Below are 22,443 nucleotides of genomic sequence, written 5' to 3'. Positions count from 1 at the left end.
TCACTTGAGCCTTCATCAAATTGTAATCTTTTTGCTGGTAGAGAAACTTGCCTGGATGTTGATGGCTACTGACCAGGGTGGTGGTTGCTGAATGTTGTGGTGGCAGTGGCAATTTCTTAAAATAAGACAACAATAAAGTTGCTGAACTGATTGACTTTCCTTTCATGAAAAATTTCTCTGTGGCGCGAAATGCTGTTTGATTGCATTCTGCCCAAGTAGAACTTCTTTCAGAATTGGAATCAATCCTCAAACCTTGCTGCTGTTTTACCAACTAAGTTTACGGAATATTCAAAGTCCTTTGTTGTCATTTCAGCAATGTTCACAGCATCTTCACCAGAAATAGATCGCATCTCAAAAAAACACTTTATTTGCCCATTCATTCCTATGAATGAGGAAACAACTCTTTATCCATTCAAATTTTAGCATATAATTGCAGCAATTGAGTCATATGTTTAGGTTCCACTTCTAATTCTAGCTCTCCTGCTATTTCTACCACATCTGTAATACTTCCTCCGGTGAAGTCTTGAACCCTTAACAGTCATTCATGAGGGTTGATATTAAGTTCTTCCAAACTCCTGTTAATGTTGATATTTTAACCTCCAAACAAGAATAAAAAATTAATGGTGTCTAGAATAGTGGATCCTTTCCAGAAAGTTTTCAATGGACTTTGCCCAGATTCATTAGAGGAATTGTTACTTATGGCAGATATAGCCTGACAAAGTGCATTTCTTTAATAGGACTTGAAAGTCAAAATTACTCCTTGATCCATGGACTGCAGGATAAATGTTGTGTTAGCAGGGATGAAAACAACATTTATCTTCTTGTATGTCTCCATCAGATATCTTGGGTGATCAGGTGCATTGTTAATGAGCAGTAATGTTTTGAAAGGACTATTTTTCTGAGGAGTAAGTGTTAATAATGGACTTAAAGATAGTAAACCATGCTTCAAATGGATGTGCTGTCATTCAGCCTTTGTTGTTCCATTTATAGAGCACATGGAGAGTAGATTTTTACCTAAGGGCCCTAGGATTTTCAGAATGATAAATGAGCATTGGCTTCAACTTAAAGTCATCAGCTACATTAGCCCTTAACAAAAAAGTCAGCCCGTCTTTGGAAGCTTTGAAGCCAGACACTGACTTCTCCTCTCTGGCTATGACGGTTCTAGATGGCATCTCTTTCTAGTAGAAGGCAGTTTCATCTACATTGAAAAGCCTGTTGTGTAGTAGAGCCACCTTTATCAATTGTCTTACCTAGACCTTCTGGATAACTTGCTGCAGCTTCTACATCAGCACTTGCTGCTTTACCTTGCACTTATATGTGATGAAGATGTCTTCCTTCCTTAAACCTCATGAACCTCAAAGACCTGTTTTATCCAGGATCTAGCTACTTTACAGTGGGAGAGTCCTTCAGAGTATGTATCCCACCACATAGGTTAAAGTGGAGGTCTTCAGGAACCATGTTCAGTTGAACTCAGTGCCTGTCACAATGATTCATTGAATGAATAACTTACCTTTGACATAGGTAAAGAAGGTAGCTGTCAGTATAGCATGTACTGATAGATCTGGGACAGAATTTGTGCTGAAAAATGCTTCCGCATTTGCTCCCAGTCGATGCCTGCATCTTTTCTAAATGAGCTTCTTTTAAGTTAAAGCAGATATTATTTAATAAATGGAAATGCCTGCCAGGTTGGTCTCTGTAGGTAACATATAAAAATTGTCATCAGTCATTTATCATTTATACCTTAGTAAGATTTTATTATATAAACAAAATGAAAGAGTCATCACATGTTTAAGCTAAAGAAACCTTAGACTTTATACATTTAAAAATTTAGGCCTGGCATGATGGCTCATGCCTGTAATCCCAGCATTTTGGAAGGCCGAGGCGGGTGAATTCACAAGGTCAGAAATTCGAGATCAGCCTGACCACCATGGTGAAACCCTATCTCTATTAAAAATACAAAAATTAGCTGGGCACAGTGGCACGTGCCTGTAATCCCAGCTACTCAGGAGGCTGAGGCAGAAGAATCACTTGAACCTGGGAGGTGGAGGTTGCAGTGAGTTGAGATAGCACCACTGCACTCCAGCCTGGGCAACAGAGTGGGACTCTGTCTCAAAAAAAAAAAAATTTAGACTGTGAAATTTAACATATTCTATCCATATTATTCATAGACAGTGAGTTTAAATGTCTGATATAAGATCCTATAACAAACTCTACAACCACCAAGAAAACACAGACTTTTATTTCGTTTTTTATTGATACATAATTGTACATAATTATGGGATGCATATGATATTTTGGTACATGTATGCAATGTGTAATGATCAGATCAGGGTAATTAGAATATCCATCACCTCAAACATTTATCGTTTCTTTGTTTGGGAACATCCTAAATCTTCTCTTCTAGCTATTTTAAAATATACAATAAATTCTTATTAACTATTGTCACCCTACTGTGCAATCAAACACTAGAACTTACTTCTTCTATCCAACTATATTTTTGTACCCAGCAACCAATATCTCTTTACCACCCTCACCATGCTTGCCAGTTTCTGGTAATCATTCTACTCTACCTCTATGAGATCAACTTTGAAAAACAGGTTTTTGATAAGAAGATTGTGTGGAGGTTGTGCATGAAAAGACTGGGAGTTGGACACACCTGGCTTTGCCAGTTAGTGATGTGTGACTGGACAAATTCTTATTCTCTCTGTGTCTTAGTTCATTTTTCACTGAAATAGATAATGTTAGTATGTCCCTCATAGGATTGGTTGTGAGTATTAAACGAGATAATGTATTTAAAGCATTTAGCAAATGTCTCATGCATAATGAGTTCAATAAATGTTGGCTGAAGATTTGATTACTCCATCCTTCTAGCTATAGAAGCAAGCCAACACAGAGGAGAACCTTGATCTTGAGAACTTTGATCACCCTGAGCCATTAGAAAAATATCTAAATGTTATCTTAAAAAATAGAGCCATTGTAGCTTTCTTATATAAGCATATTTCAGGCATAATATATATTTTTACAATTTAAAGGGATATTCAATAGCTTCCTGAGAAATGCAGTCATACATTAGTGCTTATTCAATTTCTTTTTTTTTTTTTTTTTTTTTTTTTTTTGAGACGAAGTCTCGCTGTGTCACCCAGGCTGGAGTGCAGTGGCGCGATCTCGGCTCACTGCAAGCTCCGCCTCCTGAGTTCACGCCATTCTCCTGCCTCAGCCTCTCCGAGTAGCTGGGACTACAGGCGCCCGCCACCTCGCCCGGCTAATTTTTTTTGTATTTTTAGTAGAGACGGGGTTTCACCGTGGTCTCGATCTCCTGACCTCGTGATCCACCCGCCTCGGCCTCCCAAAGTGCTGGGATTACAAGCGTGAGCCACCGCGCCCGGCCTTATTCAATTTCTGATGATGACATATAAATGAAATATGTAGTGCACATACCACTCTGCCTGATTCCCATGTTCTTGCTGTCATCTTGAGGAGAATATATTAAAGCTTAGATTTATGGAACAACTTGCCTAAGCAACTAAAAAGCCAGGTTTCTATACTAAACATCTTCACTAAATTTGTTAAGCATGGGCTCTTTCCATTTAGAGTGCATATAATATAATCCTGTACATCTGAATTCTTCCACATATTAAAATCACACTTGGCAAAAATATTCCTTTTCTTTCTTTTTTGTTTGTTTTCTTTCATGTCAGATGGGTAATGTGCCAACAAACTTTGTGTGAGATGTGCCTCCCACAAACTGTTCTAACAATGCACATCTCACATATTAGTGTGAAAACCCAATTATCACGCTTATGAACCACAACAGGATTGCAAAAAATATTTCCCCATTTTTTTGAGACTCAACACTGATTTTATCTCTGACTTTAAAGCCTCTTTTCCAGTATTTCAAGTTTTAAGATTATGTAAGAACTAGTAATAGTTAAATCTAGCAACTGAGAACTACCCTTACAAAATTGGAAAGTAGGTTATTGCCCAGGAGTTTAAATAGTAAAATCCATGTACAATGAATGAGATGAGCCATCTCTAAAGTTAGGCTAAGAGATTATTAATAATCTTTAAACTTCTGACTCATGATTTTTGAAATTCCCCAAACACCAGTCAATGAGATCTGGGCATAATCTCAGTAAGACAGAATTAGAAAGTGATTTTAACATAGTAAGTAGAAATAATCAATTGCATTATATTATTTGCTTTAAAGTAAGGTATTGGAAGCAGATAAGTTTCCATAGTGAAAGCTAAAAATGAGGGCCGGAGAGAAAACATTCAAATGTTTATTCAGCCTTATCCAAGGAATAAAAACTAACTTGTTGTTAGGTAGTGATTCATTATCAGGACTCACAACAATGATTTGAATGAGGAGGGACCATTAAGACTAATTATTGTGTTTTGTCTTCATGTTCTCCATCTATCCATTCATCCACCCATGCCCCCACCCATTTATTTGACAAATATTTATTGAATCTCTATCATCTGCCAACTACTAGTTAGATTATGAACACATGAAAATGAAGGACACAGACCTTGAACTCAAGGAATTCATAACTTAAAGGAAGAGAAAACAGAAAGACACATCAACCATGATTAGTGTAATTGGTAAAATGGTACAAAGAGAAATGGTATCCAGCCTCCCTTGAGGGGCTGGAGGGAAGAGTAGGTAAGAACAGAGGAAGAGTAGAGATGGGAGACAGTGGTGGTTAGGCTATAGTGATGGACATTATGAAAAGAGTGTACAGGGAGGACATCACTAGTTTAAATTTGGAAGGGTGTACGGAAGTTTGGTATGCAGAGAAAGGAAGAAAAGACATCCTAGGCAGGGGCACTGTGTATAAAACAGAGGAAAGACTGAAAAAGTGAGGCATTTTCTGAGAAGACCAAGAAGTTTGAAAAGAGATGAGGCTATAGTTTGGCAGAAGGCAGTTTATAAAGGGCCTCACAGACAATGGAAAATATTTTATAATTATTCTAAAATAATGAAGAGTAATTAAATGATGTTGAGTGAGATTATTATGAATTTGTGTTTTGTTTTTACACATTATTGGTATTGCAATAAATGTTGTCAAGGGTGTTACAAAGGAGACGCAGGGAAACCTGAAAAAAGGTAGTAGCACTGGGAAATGAGAGAAGGAATGGGTATGAGAAATACCTAGGTGACATGATTTATCTAGATTCATGGTTAAGTTTTTGGAGTGTAGGTAAGGAAGGGAAGGCAATTAGGATGATTGCCAAGTTTCTGACTTGAATGCAAGTTGGCTGGTGCCACGTTTTCTACTGTTGTTAGAAAACAGAGGAGCAGATAATGATGAAGACATGGTGAGTTCAGTTTTGGACCATGATATTTGAGTTTGGCTACTCAAGTGGAGCTTACCAGAGGCAGTTGGATGTGTGAAGCTGCAATTTGGGAGAGAGATCTGGGTCGCATATTTTTATTTATTTATTTACTTATTTATTTATTTTTATTATTATACTTTAGGTTTTAGGGTACATGTGCACAATGTGCAGGTTTGTTACATATGTATCCATGTGCCATGTTGTTTTGCTGCACCCATTAACTCATCATTTAGCATTAGGTATATCTCCTAATGCTGTCCCTTCCCCCTCTCCCAACCCCACAACAGTCCCCAAAGTGTGATGTTCCCCTTCCTGTGTCCATGAGTTCTCATTGTTCAATTCCCACCTATGAGTGAGAACATGTGGTGTTTGGTTTTTTGTCCTTGCGATAGTTTACTGAGAATGATGTTTTCCAGTTTCATCCATGTCCCTACAAAGGACATGAACTCATTTTTTATGGCTGCATAGTATTCCGTGGTGTATATGTGCCACATTTTCTTAATCCAGTCTATCGTTGTTGGACATGTGGGTTGGTTCCAACTCTTTGCTATTGTGAATAGTGCCACAATAAACATACGTGTGCGTGTGTCTTTACGGCAGCATGATTTATAGTCCTTTGGGTATATACCCAGTAATGGGATGGCTGGGTGAAATGGTATTTCTAGTTCTAGATCCCTGAGGAATCGCCACACTGACTTCCACAATGGTTGAACTAGTTTACAGTCCCACCAACAGTGTAAAAGTGTTCCTATTTCTCCACATCCTCTCCAGCACCTGTTGTTTCCTGACTTTTTAATGATGGCCATTCTAACTGGTGTAAGATGGCATCTCATTGTGGTTTTGATTTGCATTTCTCTGATGGCCAGTGATGATGAGCATTTTTTCATGTGTTTTTTGGCTGCATAAATGTCTTCTTTTGAGAAGTGTCTGTTCATGTCCTTCGCCCACTTTTTGATGGGGTTGTTTGTTTTTTTCTTGTAAATTTGTTTGAGTTCATTGTAGATTCTGGATATTAGCCCTTTGTCAGATGAGTAGGTTGCAAAAATTTTCTCCCATTCTGTAGGTTGCCTGTTCACTCTGATGGTAGTTTCCTTTGCTGTGCAGAAGCTCTTTAGTTTAATTAGATCCCATTTGTCAATTTTGGGTTTTGTTGCCATTGCTTTTGGTGTTTTAGACATGAAGTCCTTGCCCACGCCTATGTCCTGAATGGTATTGCCTAGGTTTTCTTCTAGGGTTTTTATGGTTTTAGGTCTAACATTTAAGTCTTTAATCCATCTTGAATTAATTTTTATATAAGGTGTAAGGAAGGGATCCAGTTTCAGCTTTCTGCATATGGTTAGCCAGTTTTCCCAGCACCATTTATTAAATAGGGAATCCTTTCCCCATTTCTTGTTTTTGTCAGATTTGTCAAAGATCAGATAGTTGTAGATATGCGGCATTATTTCTGAGGGCTCTGTTCTGTTCCATTGATCTATGTCTCTGTGGTGGTACCAGTACCATGCTATTTTGGAGAAGACAGAAGAATCAAATAGATGCAATAAAAAATGAAAAAGGGGACATCACCACCGATCCCACAGAAATACAATCTACCATCAGAGAATACTACAAACACCTTTATGCAAATAAACTAGAAAATCTAGAAGAAATGGATAAATTCCTCGACAAATACATTCTCCCAACACTAAACCAGGAAGAAGCTGAATCTCTGAATAGACCAATAACAGGCTCTGAAATTGTGGCAATAATCAATAGCTTACCAACCAAAAAGAGTCCAGGACCTGATGGATTCACAGCCGAATTCTACCAGAGGTACAAGGAGGAACTGGTACCATTCCTTCTGAAACTATTCCAATCGATAGAAAAAGAGGGTATCCTCCCTAACACATTTTATGAGGCCAGCATCATCCTGATACCAAAGCCTGGCAGAGACATAACCAAAAAAGAGAATTTCAGACCAATATCCTTGATGAACATTGATGCAAAAATCCTCAATAAAATCCTGGCAAACCGAATCCAGCAGCACATCAAAAAGCTTATACACCATAATCAAGCGGGCTTCATCCCTGAGATGCAAGGCTAGTTCAACATACACAAATCAATAAATGTAATCCAGCACATAAACAGAACCAAAGACAAAAACCACATGATTATCTCAATAGATGGAGAAAAGGCCTTTGACAAAATTCAACAACCCTTCATGCTAAAAACTCTCAATAAATTAGGTATTGATGGGACGTATCTCAAAATAATAAGAGTTATCTATGACAAACCCACAGCCAATATCATACTGAATGGGCAAAAACTGGAAGCATTCCCTTTGAAAACTGGCACAAGACAGGGATGCCCTCTCTCACCACTCCTATTCAACATAGTGCTGGAAGTTCTGGCCAGGGCAATCAGGCAGGACAAGGAAATAAAGGGTATTCAATTAGGAGAAGAGGAAGTCAAATTTTCCCTGTTTGCAGATGACATGATTGTATATCTAGAAAACCCCATCGTCTCAGCCCTAAATCTCCTTAAGCTGATTAGCAACTTCAGCAAAGTCTCAGGATACAAAATCAATGTACAAAAATCACAAGCATTCTTGTACACCAATCACAGACAGAGAGCCAAATCATGAGTGAACTCCCATTCACAATTGCTTCAAAGAGAATAAAATACCTAGGAATCCAACTTACAAGGGATGTGAAGGACCTCTTCAAGGAGAACTACAAACCACTGCTCAATGAAATAAAAGAGGACACAAACAAATGGAAGAACATTCCATGCTCATGGGTTGGAAAAATCAATATCGTGAAAATGGCCATACTGCCCAAGGTAATTTATAGATTCAATGCCATCCCCATCAAGCTACCAATGACTTTCTTCACAGAATTGGAAAAAACTACTTTAAAGTTCATATGGAACCAAAAAAGAGCCTGCATCACCAAGTCAATCCTAAGCCAAAAGAACAAAGCTGGAGGCATCATGCTACCTGACTTCAGACTATACTACAAGGCTACAGTAACCAAAACAGCATGGGTTGCATATTTAAATTGGGGTTTAACAACATAAAGACAGAATTGAAGCCATGGATAAGAATGAGGACTGAGGACAGAGGCTTGAGTAAATTAACATTTAGGGAGACAAAAAGTAAAGGAAACTCAGAATGTCCAAAGAACTAGAAGAACCAGGTGAGAGTATGGGCTTAAACCATGGAAAGAGACTTCTGTAAATAAAAGTGAACAAGAGCATTTAATGTCACAAAAAGATCAAAAGAAAGGTGAGAAATGTAGATGTTCATTTGATTTTGAAATGTAGGGGTGCTCTTAGTCACCATTAAGTCCTTTTTTTTTTTTTTTTTTTGAGATGGAGTCTCGCTCTGTCGCCCAGGCTGGAGTGCAGTGGCGCAGTCTCGCCTCACTGCAAGCTCCGCCTCCCAGGTTCACGCCATTCTCTTGCCTCAGCCTCTCCGAGTAGCTGGGACTATAGGCGCCCGCCACCACGCCCGGCTAATTTTTTGTATTTTTAGTAGAGACGGGGTTTCACTGTGGTCTCGATCTCCTCACCTCGTGATCCACCCGCCTCGGCCTCCCAAAGTGCTGGGATTACAAGCATGAGCCACCGCGCCCGGCCGCCATTAAGTCCTTTTTATACAAAATATGAGTTGTGATTATGACCTACAGTGTCCTATGGGAAACTAGCTTGCCGGCTTTTAAAAATCACTTAGGAATAATTGAGTCAGTGGCCAGGAGACATGAGATCTTCCAGCAGTAACAATTTATGCTCACTGGACAAGTAGGGCAGCTACTATGTTTCTTGTGGCCTAGTAAAAGTTTTAAATTTTACATGTTTGGATTACAAATATGTTGTTCCTCAAGGTATTTTTGTTGACAAGCAATTCGACCCATTTGTGTGCAGCCACTGTGGCTGATCTGACATTCTTATAGGGCTTTGGGTGCTTTTACAGGGAATTCTGCCCTTATCTTCCTTCTTGATTAACTGGCTAAATCATATCATCATATCAATTTATTTCGAGAATGCTTCTGGTAGCTGGAACACATGCTCTGGAAATCTCCTCCCCTTACTGTACCTCCCATTCCTTTAATTAATTTTGAAACATCATTTGTGTGGAAAGAAGGTTATTCCATATTTATATAATTACTTATATGCTAGCTGTGCTCTGAGACCATATTTGATTTGTTAAGATGCAAAGTGCAATTTTTTGAAGACTTTACTTTCGAGTGAAAGTTTCATTGAGCTCTGCCTCATAGACATAAAGGCTTTTCATGCTGATGCTGGGAATGGCATAAATAATGGTGGTAGGGTTACTTAATAGAGACAATGACAAATGTTAAAGTAGTCCATGCCAGCTGGAACCTGAAATGAATGGGCTTGAGAGAAGAAGAAAAAATATTTCTTGTCTATTTCAAGGAGGCTGGAGATAACCAGAAATGCATCATTTTGAAGGAACAATCAGGAGAGTGTAAGAGATATATAAATTAATTCATTAATTAAAAAATTAATTGAACACCTACTGTATACCAAGCATTGTGCAAAGTGCTGGCCATGTAATAGTTACCAAGATAAACAAGATCTCTGGATGCACAAAATGGGAGAACGTAGTATATTTCACATTTCAAGACTTGAAATTGAATTGAATTAAAAGTTGTCAGAAAAGGTTGGGAAAAATGAAAATAAGACTTGGGATCTCCTATTTAAATGATCTGAGAGCATTTGGATACCATTCTTCTTAGATGAGCAAGTCTCATTGGTTATTGAATTTAGGCCTGACACAAGAAGAATTTGGACCTACACTAAAGTTTTACACTCCCTGGGATTCTTCATGGTGTCATTTTTCCCTTAGTGTAATCCTCCCTCCTATACCTGTCATGCTATTTCTGCCAGAAACACTTCTGTAGGAACCTTGACCATATAAACACAATGGTTAAAAACATGAGTTTTGTAATCAGACTGACCAGGACTCTAGTTTGTCATTGATGAGCACTGTATAACCATACTTACTTCATTGGACTTCTGTGAGACTAAGTGAAATGAATACTCAAAGCTTTTAGCACCCAGTGTGCCTGATACATTGTAAGTGTCCATTATTATTAGCATTGCCCTGGATTCTAATAGTGACCCAGAGATAGTGCTAATGCAGAACCGATAGCAATAAAAGACAAATCCACCTTTGTACTAGCCACCTTTGTGAGTCACACCTGGTAAAAACTATTATATATTAAGTACTAATTATGTCCCAGCTTTATGCTAAGTAACTTACACATGAGTTGACAGTGTCTATTCCTCCTTGCCACTCTTCTCCTCTCATATTTTTGTTCTTACCGTTGAAGTTCTGAGGACAACCTAGAAATAGGGCATCTCCTCAAATTTGGGGTCAATAGGTTAGAAAGGCTACAACAGGTCACAGCAGAACTCTAATCTCTCAGACTCCCAAGTTTAAGACTGCACTTTCCCTCAATGCTGTATCTAGGTCTCTTTCTTTATTTTCCTGGCCAAGTCATTAGAAGCTGGTTGAACAGAACAGATCCTGAATAGTTACCTTCATGACAAATAATAACAGCTACACATTTTCCCATGATCTTCACCCCAGACAGGTTTCTGTCTCCTCACTATGGAAGGTGGTAGGGTGAATACCATGAAACCACGTGCTGCTTTCTTTTTTACCACTGGCAGAGTTTCACCCTGGTTGAATGGGTTCAAAGAGAAGGTTTCACTCTAACTGCTGGCCTTACAGACACCTGGAACGTCTGAAGCATTATTATTATGGCTGACTTGTTCTGAAGAACTCAGGCTTTTCTCAGTTTTAGAAAGTGTAATTTTGTGTACTTGTATGAAAGGAAGAGAAATACTGCCCTCAGAAATGAAAATTCTATCACAGCATCACTGTTAGTTAGATATCATATGTACATCGAGCTGCAGATAATAAAGCAGCCATGTTGAGCCCCCTGTGATGGCTGAAGAGCCTGGTTCTTGGGTTGAAGAGGACAGACACAGGCAAGTTCTCCCCATCATCCTACTTGTGATTCACCCAGTGGCCTGTTCTAATCTCCCTTTCTAAAATTCAGGCAAATGTTAATTTTCTTCTCAATAGTATTAGTCAAATTTCTTTCAAATTTGAAATGTCAAATAGAAAACTCCCACAAAGTTGAGCTCGTAAATTAATCATGGCCACAGGAGCTAACCAGCAATGCCACTGGGCTAGACTTCAGCTCCTTTCCTGTGGCTCTAAGGCCTCCAACTCAGTGGCTCTTTTCTCTATTCATTCTCTCTGCTGCTGTTTAGGTCAGGCTCATTCACTCCCAGCTTAGTGTGCTTTTCTCTTGGACAAGATGACAGAAAGTTGACCTGGCCATCATAGTGTTTGAGTCCTTCCCCATCATGGGAAACTGGGAACAACTGTGTACACTCTGAGACTGTGTGGTAGAGGTGGAGAGGAGAAGGAAGAGGATAGTTAAGAGAAGCCTGAAGCCTATAGCTTAGAGAGTGTCTTCCTCGTGAAAAATTGCACTCACTGGGCAGTGGCGTTACAGAAACAGGCTTAATTTGGATTAATCTTTCTGTAAATCTGTATTGAGAATTGTTTCATAAAACAATGTCACCGGTCTTCTCTGTTGTTTGTCTCTCTTTTGCATAGGTTTAACATAATTATCTTTAGTTTTTCATTCTTAGGTATGATGTTGGTTGTCGATACTGATATTCTTTTTCATGTTAAGGAAACATCTATTACACACTTTTAAAGAGTTCATTTAACTAAAGCAATGGTTTTCGATTTGATTGAATTTCTTTTTGACGACAACCAGTTAAGATGCTTTTATTGTTTTTCTTACTTAATGTAATGACACTCATACCAACCACAATACTGGGAAGTTTTAAAGGGCTAAATATGTTAGGCTACTAGAATAGTGTCATATAGTGTTAGCTGTTATTATGATACATGATATGGTGTGTTATCTTAATAAATTACAGATAACCCGTTCTTACATTCCTGGGATTAAACCACAAAGCCTCTGTCAACCTGGGCTGCTGACTGATGTGTGTCCCATGGTGGGGAAGCTCTAAACATTGTAAACAACTTTTTTTCCCCAGGGATTCCATGTTTTCCATTGGGATTATAATTATGTGAAAGCCGGCATTAACTTCCCTCTCCCCCAGAAAGCACTGGTAATAAGAGATCTGCAAGTGCTTACAAATTGAACAGAAGTGGTCTCACCTGCTGTTGGTCAGATTATTTTGAATGGCCAACAGAGTGTTGTAATTATAAAAATGTGGAAATGAGAGGTGGATTTGTTCAGAGGCAATTCACCTTGGTGTTTTTACACATCTTATGACAGCTTTAGTTCCAGACTATCTTTTCCAGGATGTTTGCATAGAGCACAGAGGCTTGGGAGCTAGAGATGGTATCTCTCTCCAGGTCAGACAATAGATTTGTTTCTTGAAAAAGATAATATAGTTTCTCTCTGTGGAGCAAAGTTTGGGCAGTTTTGCTTGCAGCCACTTAAAAGATGGGAAGTTTCCTAAGCTCAGGGTTCCTCATCTGGGATGGGACATGCATGTGTGTGCAGGATCTGCCCAGGCCTGTTCTGTGTCGTTCCCTTCCCTGATGGGACTTAGGGACAAAGGGACTTATAGAGAACACTGAGCTTGTGCTGCATGCTCTGCCATGAGTAAAAATGGTTCAAATCAGTTTGGGCTTGTTGTTTCCTTTCCAACCAAATTTTGAAGGGGCAGCAAGTCAGCTTAGCACCTATGCTGTTGCTTAGAGATTGCTTAAGCCCTTGACAAGAGTTACACAAATGACGCTATAGCAAAATAGTCAAAGCAAAGTACTGCATGTGAACAGACAATTAACTCAGGGGAAATCTAACTAAAAACATATGGAAAGTTTCTTGATTTTACTTAGACATGCAAAATAAAGATACTCTTTATTAAACATATATCAAAAATAAGGTACTCTTTTTTACTTATCAAATTGACTGAATTTAAAAACATATTTAACATTTGGTGCTGGTGAGAAAATGAATATAGTTACCTCATACAATGCTTTCAAGGGAGTGAATTCTTACTGTATTAATTTTCTATTGCTGTGTAACATTTGAATCTCTGAATTCTTTTTCTGGGATCAGCTGGAGAAAACGCTCTGCTTTTAAAGGGCTCATGTGGTTAGGTAAGATCCACCTGGATAATGTCCCTACGGTAAGGTAACAGAATCAGGGAATCTATCATATCCACAGTTCTTGGGACTGTGCAGGGTGTGTACACAGTGGGAAAGGGGGACATCTTAGAATTCTGCTTACCGTGGTTACTACAATCTTGGAAAGTAATCTGGCAATATCTTTTGCATTATGCAGCCGTATACATTTTGATTCTGCAACCCAGCTTTTAGAACTCCATTTTTATAGAAGTACAGCAACATATAAGAATGAAAATTCAAAAATGTTTTCTGCATTGTTTGTAAAAACCTCAAAAAGAGAATGCTTGAATAAATTATGAAATATCAAAGGCATTCTTATTGTAAATAACTTCGATCTTTATTGATTTGTACAGTGACAAATGCAAGTTGTTGAGCAATATGTGTTTAACAATATGATTCTATTTTGAAAAGAAAAATACAGAAACTATATGTACATACAGTGTGTGTGTGTGTGTGTGTGTGTGTGTGTGTGTGTGTGTGTGTTTGTGTACGAACATGGAGAAGCAGGGATACCAACCTGTTAATTAGATTGCCTCATGGGCTAGAAATGGAAAGAGTTAGATGGGGTGGTGAATGGGGAGACTACTAGGAACTTTATCTTGACACATCTCTGCACTATTTCACTTGCTATAAGTAATATCTCACTTTTGTAATTAGAAATAATAAATATTATAGAAAGCTAAACAAAATGCATATCTCTTGTAGAAAGTTTGCAAAATACAGTCAAGCCTAATGAAGCAAATAACAGTTATCCACAATCCAAACATCCAGCCACATTTCCTTTTAACAGTTTGCTATATTCTATGCACATACATCCAAAAATTCAAAATGCTAATATTACTTTGAATCTTGATCTTTTTCCTGTGAATATATTACAGATGAAAGTCCATCTTCATCCTAGGATTATGTACATAGTTATGAATATTTTCTTCCATGGCTATTATGGTCTAATTTTAAATATTTAAATGTTTAATTCCTCTGAAATTTATTTTGGTGTACAGTGCTAAATGACGATCTAATCATCTACATTTTTTCCCAACTGGTTAACTATTATCTCAATAACATTTATCAAATAGCCATCTTCATTGATTAGAAATGCCACTTGTATTATACTAAATTCTTATACAAAGGGTCTTTGAAAAGTTCATAGAAAATGTAGAATATAAAGAAAACTATTTCAAAAATTTTTCGCACCACAATAAACTTGTACTAACTTGTGATAAAATATCTGAACAAGATCTAGCTTGAGGCACTAGGATGAATAAGACATCAGTTTGAAGAAAGTCCCTATCAGGAGCAACACGAATTCTGCTAAAATTGAAGCAAGAATGAACGTCAAATTTATGGTGAAGCTTGAGGGGAAGGATTGTGAAACCATCAATGCTTTGTGACAAGTTTATAGAGACAATGCCCCAAAGAAATCAGTAGTTTACAAGTGGATAATTTATTTTAAGAAAGGACAAAATGATATTGAATATGAAGCCCACCATGGCAGACCATCCACATCAATTTGCAAGGAAAAAATTCATTTTGTTTGTGCCCTAATTGAGGAGGACTGATGATTCACAGCAGAAATAATAGTCAGCCTCACAGATGTCTTAATTGATTCTGCTTACACAGTTCTGACTGAAAATTAAAGCTGAGCAACTTTTCACTCAATGGATTCCAAAATAATTGTACCCAGATCAGCTGCAGAAAAGAGCAGAGCTTTCAATGGGAATTTTAAATGAATGAGATCAAGACCTTGAAACATTTCTTTGAAGCACTGTAATAGGAGATGAAACACAGTTTTACTAGTGGGACCCTGAAGACAAAGCCTGATCAAAGCAATGTGTGTCGAGAAGTGGAAGTGGTCCAGTTTGCAGACAGGGCAAGAGCAAAGGTTGTGGCAACATTTTTGGGGAACACTCAGGGTATTTTGCTTGTTGACTTTCTGGAAGGCCAAAGAACAATAACATCTGCTTATTATAAGAATGTTTTGAGACAGTAGCCAAAACTTGAGCAGAAAAAACCAGGAAAGCTTCACTAGAGAGTCCTTTTTCACCATGACAATGTTCCTGTTCCTTCCTGTCATCAAACAAGGACAATTTCATGAATTTCGATGGGAAATGATTAGGTATCCACCTTGCAATCCTGATTTGGCTCCTTCTGACTTCTTTTTGTTTCCTAATCTTAAAAAAAATCTCTAATGGGTATGCAATTTTCTTCAGCTAATAATGTAAAAAAAGACTACATTGACATGGTTAAATTCTCTGAATCTCAGTTTTTTTTTTTTATTATACTTTAAGTTCTAGGGTACATGTGCACAATGTGTAGATTTGTTACATACATATACATGTGCCATGTTGGTGTGCTGCACCCATTAACTCATCATTTACATTAGGTATTTCTCCTAATGCTATCCCCCCCCAACCCCACGACAGGCCCCAGTGTGTGATGTTCCCCACCCTGTGTCCAAGCGTTCTCATTGTTCAATTCCCACCTATGAGTGAGAACATGCAGTGTTTGGTTTTCTGTCCTTGCGATAGTTTGCTCAGAATGATGGTTTCCAGCTTCATCCATGCCCCTACAAAGGACATGAACTCATCCATTTTATGGCTGCATGGTATTCCATGGTGTGTATGTGCCCCATTTTCTTAATCCAGTCTATCATTGATGGACATTTGGGTTGGTTCCAAGTCTTTGCTATTGCAAATAGTGCAGCAATAAACATATGTGTGCATGTGTCTTTATAGTAGCATGATTTATAATCCTTTGGGTATATACCCAGTAATGGGATGGCTGGGTCAAATGGTATTTCCAGTTCTAGATCCGTGAGGAATCGCCACACTGTCTTCCACAATGGTTGAACTAGTTTACAGTCCCACCAACAGTGTAAGAGCATTCCTAATTCTCCACATCCTCTCCAGCACCTGTTGTTTCCTGTCTTTTTAATGATCGCCATTCTAACTGTTGTGAGATGGTATCTCATTGTGGTTTTGATTTGCATTTCTCTGATGGCCAGTGATGATGAGCATTTTTTCATGTGTCTGTTGGCTGCATAAATGTCTTCTTTTGCGAAGTGTCTGTTCATATCCTTTGCCCACTTTTTGATGGGGTTGTTTGATTTTTTCTTGTAAATTAATGTTTAAGTTCTTTGTAGATTCTGGATATTAGCCCTTTGTCAGCTGATCTTTGACAAACCTGACAAAAACAAGAAATGGGGAAAGGATTCCCTATTTAATAAATGGTACTGGGAAAACTGGCTGGCCATATGTAGAAAGCTGAAACGGGATCCCTTCCTTACACCTGGTACAAAAATTCATTCGAGATGGATTAAAGACTTAAATGTTAGACCTAAAACCATAAAAACCCTAGAAGAAAACCTAGGCAATACCATTCAGGACATAGGCATGGGCAAGAATGATTTCATGACTAAAACACCAAAAGCAATGGCAACAAAAGCCAAAATAAACAAATGGGATCTAATTAAACTAAAGAGCTTCTGCACAGCAAAAGAAACTACCATCAGAGTGAACAGGTAACCTACAGAATGGGAGAAAATTTTTAGAATCTCAGTTCTTTAAGGATGGACTAAATAGTTGGTATCATCTCTTATAAATGTGGCTTAAACTCGATGTAGCTTACGTTGAGAAATAAAGTTTATATTTTATATTTTTATTCCATTTTCTCATGAACTTTCAAAAGTACTCTCATATATATTTCCAAAGATTCAGTTCTACTCCATTGGTATGTATTTCTGAAAATTTAGTTCACTGCGTTGGTCAGATTATGACTCTAGTGCCGCCTCATTAAAAAATGTGCTATAGCTTTATAATATGCATTCACATATGGTTGGGAAATCTCCCTGCTACTGTTGTATTTCTAATAGTTTTTGCTTTTTGCTTCCTTTTCTTTAGGCTTAGCTCCCTTGTTACTGGTTTGCTTTAACCACAGCTGTATATAATTCTGCTCCTTCACAGCCCAACGTAATTGGGAAAAAATGTACCACCATGCTGAGTGTCTGACTTTAAATTTATGATTACTCATCTTAAGTATTATGCTCCCCAATAATAGTCTATATTTCCCTGTACTATTTACTCTCTCACTCTTCTAGATGATTATTTTGTACCATCTCTTTTCTCTTAAAATCTTTCCTTCCCGATTCTCACCCTCAGTTGTAACCCCTGCTTCCTCCTCAACCTTCTGCTTACTAAGCATTTGACAGCCCCAGAGTCCTCTTCACTTTTCTATGTACAGTCATTGCCTAGGTGAGCTAATCCAAGCTCATGACTTTAAGTGGCACCTTTACACTAGCAATTCCCAAACTTAAACTTACAGTCCCAGCCTTGACCTCTTCCTTTAACATCAGGGTATAGCTGCTACTCATCTTTACTTTGAAGTATAACAGATATGTGAAGCTTATAAGTTCCAAACTGAACTTCTATATGTTTTCCCCCAAATCTGCTCCCTCATGGTCTTCCCCATTTTAGCATAGGGCAACTCTATTTTTCCAGTGCCTCAAGTCAAAAGACAATTGAGATTGTTCTTGAGTTTGCTCTTTCTTGCATACCACACACCTGCTCTGTTAGCAAATTCTATCACATCTGCTTTCAGAGTATTCTTACAGTCTGACCCCTTCTTAGCATTCCTACAACCTTCCAGGCTGGAGGCATCATTATCCTTATTGCAATAGCCTCTTGGCTCGTTTCCCTGCTTCTTCCCATCACAGCCCTTCCAATGTGCTCTCAGCAAGTGGCCGCAGTTATAATGTTAAGACATGAATCAAATCATGTCATCTCTTTACTGAACCCCAAAACAGTTGTCCTCTTTTATCCAAACTTTCTGTAGTTTCAGTTACCAGTGGTCAACCATGGCCTGAAAATATTAAATGAAAAATTGCACAAATAAACAATTCATAAGTTTTAAATTTCTACTGCTCTGAGTAGCATGATGAAATATTTCACCATCCCACCCAGGACATTAATCATCCCTTTGTCCAGTGTGTCTATGCTGTCCATGCTACCCGCCTGTTAGTCACTTAGTAGCCATTTGGGTTATCAGATCAACTATTGTGGTATTGCAGGGCTTGTATTCAAGGAATCCTTATTTTACTTAATAATGGCCCCAAAGCATGCAAAAATAGTGATGCTGGAAATCTAATCATGCCAATGGAAGCTGTAAAGTGCTTCCTTTAAGTGAAAACGTGAAAGTTCTCAACTTAATAAGGAAAGAAAAAAATTGTATGTTAAGGTTGCTAACATGTTTGGTAAGAAAGAATCTCTTATCTGTGAAACTGTGAAGAAGTAAAAAGAATTTCATGCATCATATACATAGGGTTTATCTATATAAACTATCTGTGGTTTCAGGTATCCACTAGGGGTCTTGAAAAGTATCCTCCTCGGATGATTGCATTCTGCCATTCTTTTTATCATTATTATTATTATTATTATACTTTAAGTTCTAGGGTACATGTGCACAATGTGCAGGTTTGTTACATATGATCCATGTTCCATATTGGTGTGCTGCACCCATTAACTCATCATTTAGCATTAGGTATATCTCCTAATGCTGTCCCTCCCCCTTCCCCCCACCCCATAACAGTCCCCAGAGTGTGATGTTCCCCTTCCTGTGTCCATGTGTTCTCATTGTTCAATTCCCACCTATGAGTGAGAACATGTGGTGTTTGGTTTTTTGTCCTTGCGATAGTTTACTGAGAATGATGTTTTCCAGTTTCATCCATGTCCCTACAAAGGACATGAACTCATCATTTTTTATGGCTGCATAGTATTCCATGGTGTATAAGTACCACATTTTCTTAATCCAGTCTATTGTTGTTGGACATTTCGGTTGGTTCCAAGTCTTTGCTATTGTGAATAGTGCCACAGTAAACATACATGTGCATGTGTCTTTATAGCAGCATGATTTATAGTCCTTTGGGTATATACCCAGTAATGGGATGGCTGGGTGAAATGGTATTTCTAGTTCTAGATCCCTGAGGAATCGCCACACTGACTTCCACAATGGTTGAACTAGTTTACAGTCCCACCAACAGTGTAAAAGTGTTCCTATTTCTCCACATCCTCTCCAGCACCTGTTGTTTCCTGACTTTTTAATGATGGCCATTCTAACTGGTGTGAGATGGTATCTCATTGTGGTTTTGATTTGCATTTCTCTGATGGCCAGTGATGATGAGCATTTTTTCATGTGTTTTTTGGCTGCATAAATGTCTTCTTTTGAGAAGTGTCTGTTCATGTCCTTTGCCCACTTTTTGATGGGGTTGTTTGTTTTTTTTCTTGTAAATTTGTTGGAGTTTATTGTAGATTCTGGATATTAGCCCTTTGTCAGGTGAGTAGGTTGTGAAAATTTAGCATATAAACAGAACCAAAGACAAAAAGCACATGATTATCTCAATAGATGCAGAAAAGGCCTTTGACAAAATTCAACAACACTTCATGCTAAAAACTCTCAATAAATTAGGTATTGATGGGACGTATCTCAAAATAATAAGAGCTATCTATGACAAACCCACAGCCAATATCATACTGAATGGGCAAAAACTGGAAGCATTCCCTTTGAAAACTGGCACAAGACAGGGATGCCCTCTCTCACCACTCCTGTTCAACATAGTGTTGGAAGTTCTGGCCAGGGCAATCAGGCAGGAGAAGGAAATAAAGGATATTCAATTAGGAAAAGAGGAAGTCAAATTGTCCCTGTTTGCAGATGACATGATTGTATATCTAGAAAACCCCAGTGTCTCAGCCCAAAATCTCCTTAAGCTGATAAGGAACTTCAGCAAAGTCTCAGGATACAAAATCAATGTAGAAAAATCACAAGCATTCTTGTACACCAATCACAGACAATCAGAGAGCCAAATCATGAGTGAACTCCCATTCACAATTGCTTCAAAGAGAATAAAATACCTAGGAATCCAACTTACAGGGATGTGAAGGACCTCTTCAAGGAGAACTACAAACCACTGCTCAATGAAATAAAAGAGGATACAAACAAATGGAAGAACATTCCGTGCTCATGGGTTGGAAGAATCAATATCGTGAAAATGGCCATACTGCCCAAGGTAATTTATAGATTCAATGCCATCCCCATCAAACTACCAATGACTTTCTTCACAGAATTGGAAAAAACTACTTTAAAGTTCGTATGGAAACAAAAAAGAGCCGGCATCACCAAGCCAATCCTAAGCCAAAAGAACAAAGCTGGAGGCATCACGCTACCTGACTTCAAACTATACTACAAGGCTACAGTAACCAAAACAGCATGTTACTGGTACCAAAACAGAGACATAGATCAATGGAACAGAACAGAGCCCTCAGAAATAATGCCGCATATCTACAACTATCTGATCTTCGACAAAACTGACAAAAACAAGCAATGGGATAAGGATTCCCTATTTAATAAATGGTGCTGGGAAAACTGGCTAACCATATGTAGAAAGCTGAAACTGGATCCCTTCCTTATACAAAAATTAATTCAAGATGGATTAAAGACTTACATATTAGACCTAAAACCATAAAAACCCTAGAAGAAAACCTAGGCAATACCATTCAGGACATAGGCATGGGCAAGGACTTCATGTCTACAACACCAAAAGCAATGGCAACAAAAGCCAAAATTGACAAATGGGATCTAATTAAACTAAAGAGCTTCTGCACAGCAAAAGAAACTACCATCAGAGTGAACAGGCAACCTACAAAATGGGAGAAAATTTTTGCATTCTGCCATTCTTATTTCATCTACCCCTCTATCTACTCCCTAGACCCTCTTGATTATTACTTTCAATAGAGCTTTTAGAAATTACATTTTGCATTATAAATTATAAATACATGTAAATATTAATTCATTCCACCTTAGTAAGTCACGTGCACGTAATGTCTTTTGATAAAAATAGACTATAATGAGGAGAGTAAACGTTGTACTCTATCTGAACGGCATCACTGAGGACATGAAAAATGACTTCGTCACATTTTTTGAGGTTGTTTATTTACAGCTGTGGTCTTTATCAGCACCGCTTAAGATTTCAAATATGGTAGGTGCATAATGTCATTTTCGTGTATTCCTTTTTGTCCCTAATAATGTCATTATGTCTGGGTCTACTTTATCTGATAGCAGTAATACAGTCATTTCTGCTTTTATTGATTATGCATGATATATCTTTCCCCATCCTTTTACTTTCATCCAACCTATGTCATGTTTGAAGTGAGTTTCATGTAGACAGTATATAGCTGGATTGAGTTTTAAAAATGTACTTTGCCAATCTCTTTCAGTTTGTGTAAGTCTGACATTTTATTATTTGTTTTCTGTCCATTCCCTCTGTTTCTTGTTTCTCTTTTCTTGGCTTCCTTTGGGTAACTTACACATTTTTTAAGAGTTTCATTTTTATTTATTTATAACATCTTTGATTATATCACTTTGTGTAGTTTTCTTAGTGGTTGCTCTAGGTATTTCTGTGTATATACGTAACTTACCTTAGCCTACTGGTGTTGCTGTTTTACCACTGTTAGTGGTAACCTAAGTGTAGAAACCCTATTTCCATTTCAGGTCTCTTTAGCTTCTTCTGCTTCTAGATATAATTGTCTTAAATATTTCCTTTACATACATTGAGCATCACATCAGATGGTATTAGAAGTTTTACATCAACTATGAAATATGATTAATGAACCTCATGAAGTGAAAGATGGTCTATTATATTTACTGCTACTTTTTCTCATTCAGTTGCCCTTCTTTTCCGTCTGAAGGCCCCAGCCTTCTTCTGTTACCATTTTTGCTCTGTTTGGAGAGTTTGTAAGCCCTTTAAGGGTAGGTTTACTAGAAACAAATTCTCTTGATTTCCCTTAATCTGAGGATGTCTTTGTTTCTCCTTTGTCCTTGAAAGATAGCTTTGTCAGGTGCAGGATTCGGAGTTAACAGTGTTT

General features: G+C 38.0%; 1 protein-coding gene and 1 pseudogene across 7 annotated transcripts in view; one reads left to right on the top strand and one right to left on the bottom strand.

Annotated features, from left to right (window-relative positions):
• The window catches only part of TNFSF4 (TNF superfamily member 4), a 307,507-nt gene that overhangs the window by 190,215 nt on the left and 94,849 nt on the right, over nt 1-22,443 (top strand). The window lies entirely within an intron of this gene.
• On the bottom strand, nt 3,693-3,817 carry LOC134735052 (uncharacterized; annotated as a pseudogene).

This window comes from Symphalangus syndactylus, chromosome 12 (genome assembly GCF_028878055.3).
Source record: "Symphalangus syndactylus isolate Jambi chromosome 12, NHGRI_mSymSyn1-v2.1_pri, whole genome shotgun sequence".
In the NCBI taxonomy this organism is placed as follows: Eukaryota; Metazoa; Chordata; class Mammalia; order Primates; family Hylobatidae; genus Symphalangus; species Symphalangus syndactylus.
Note: the sequence above shows the minus strand (reverse complement) of the source record. Positions and strands in the feature narration are given on the sequence as shown.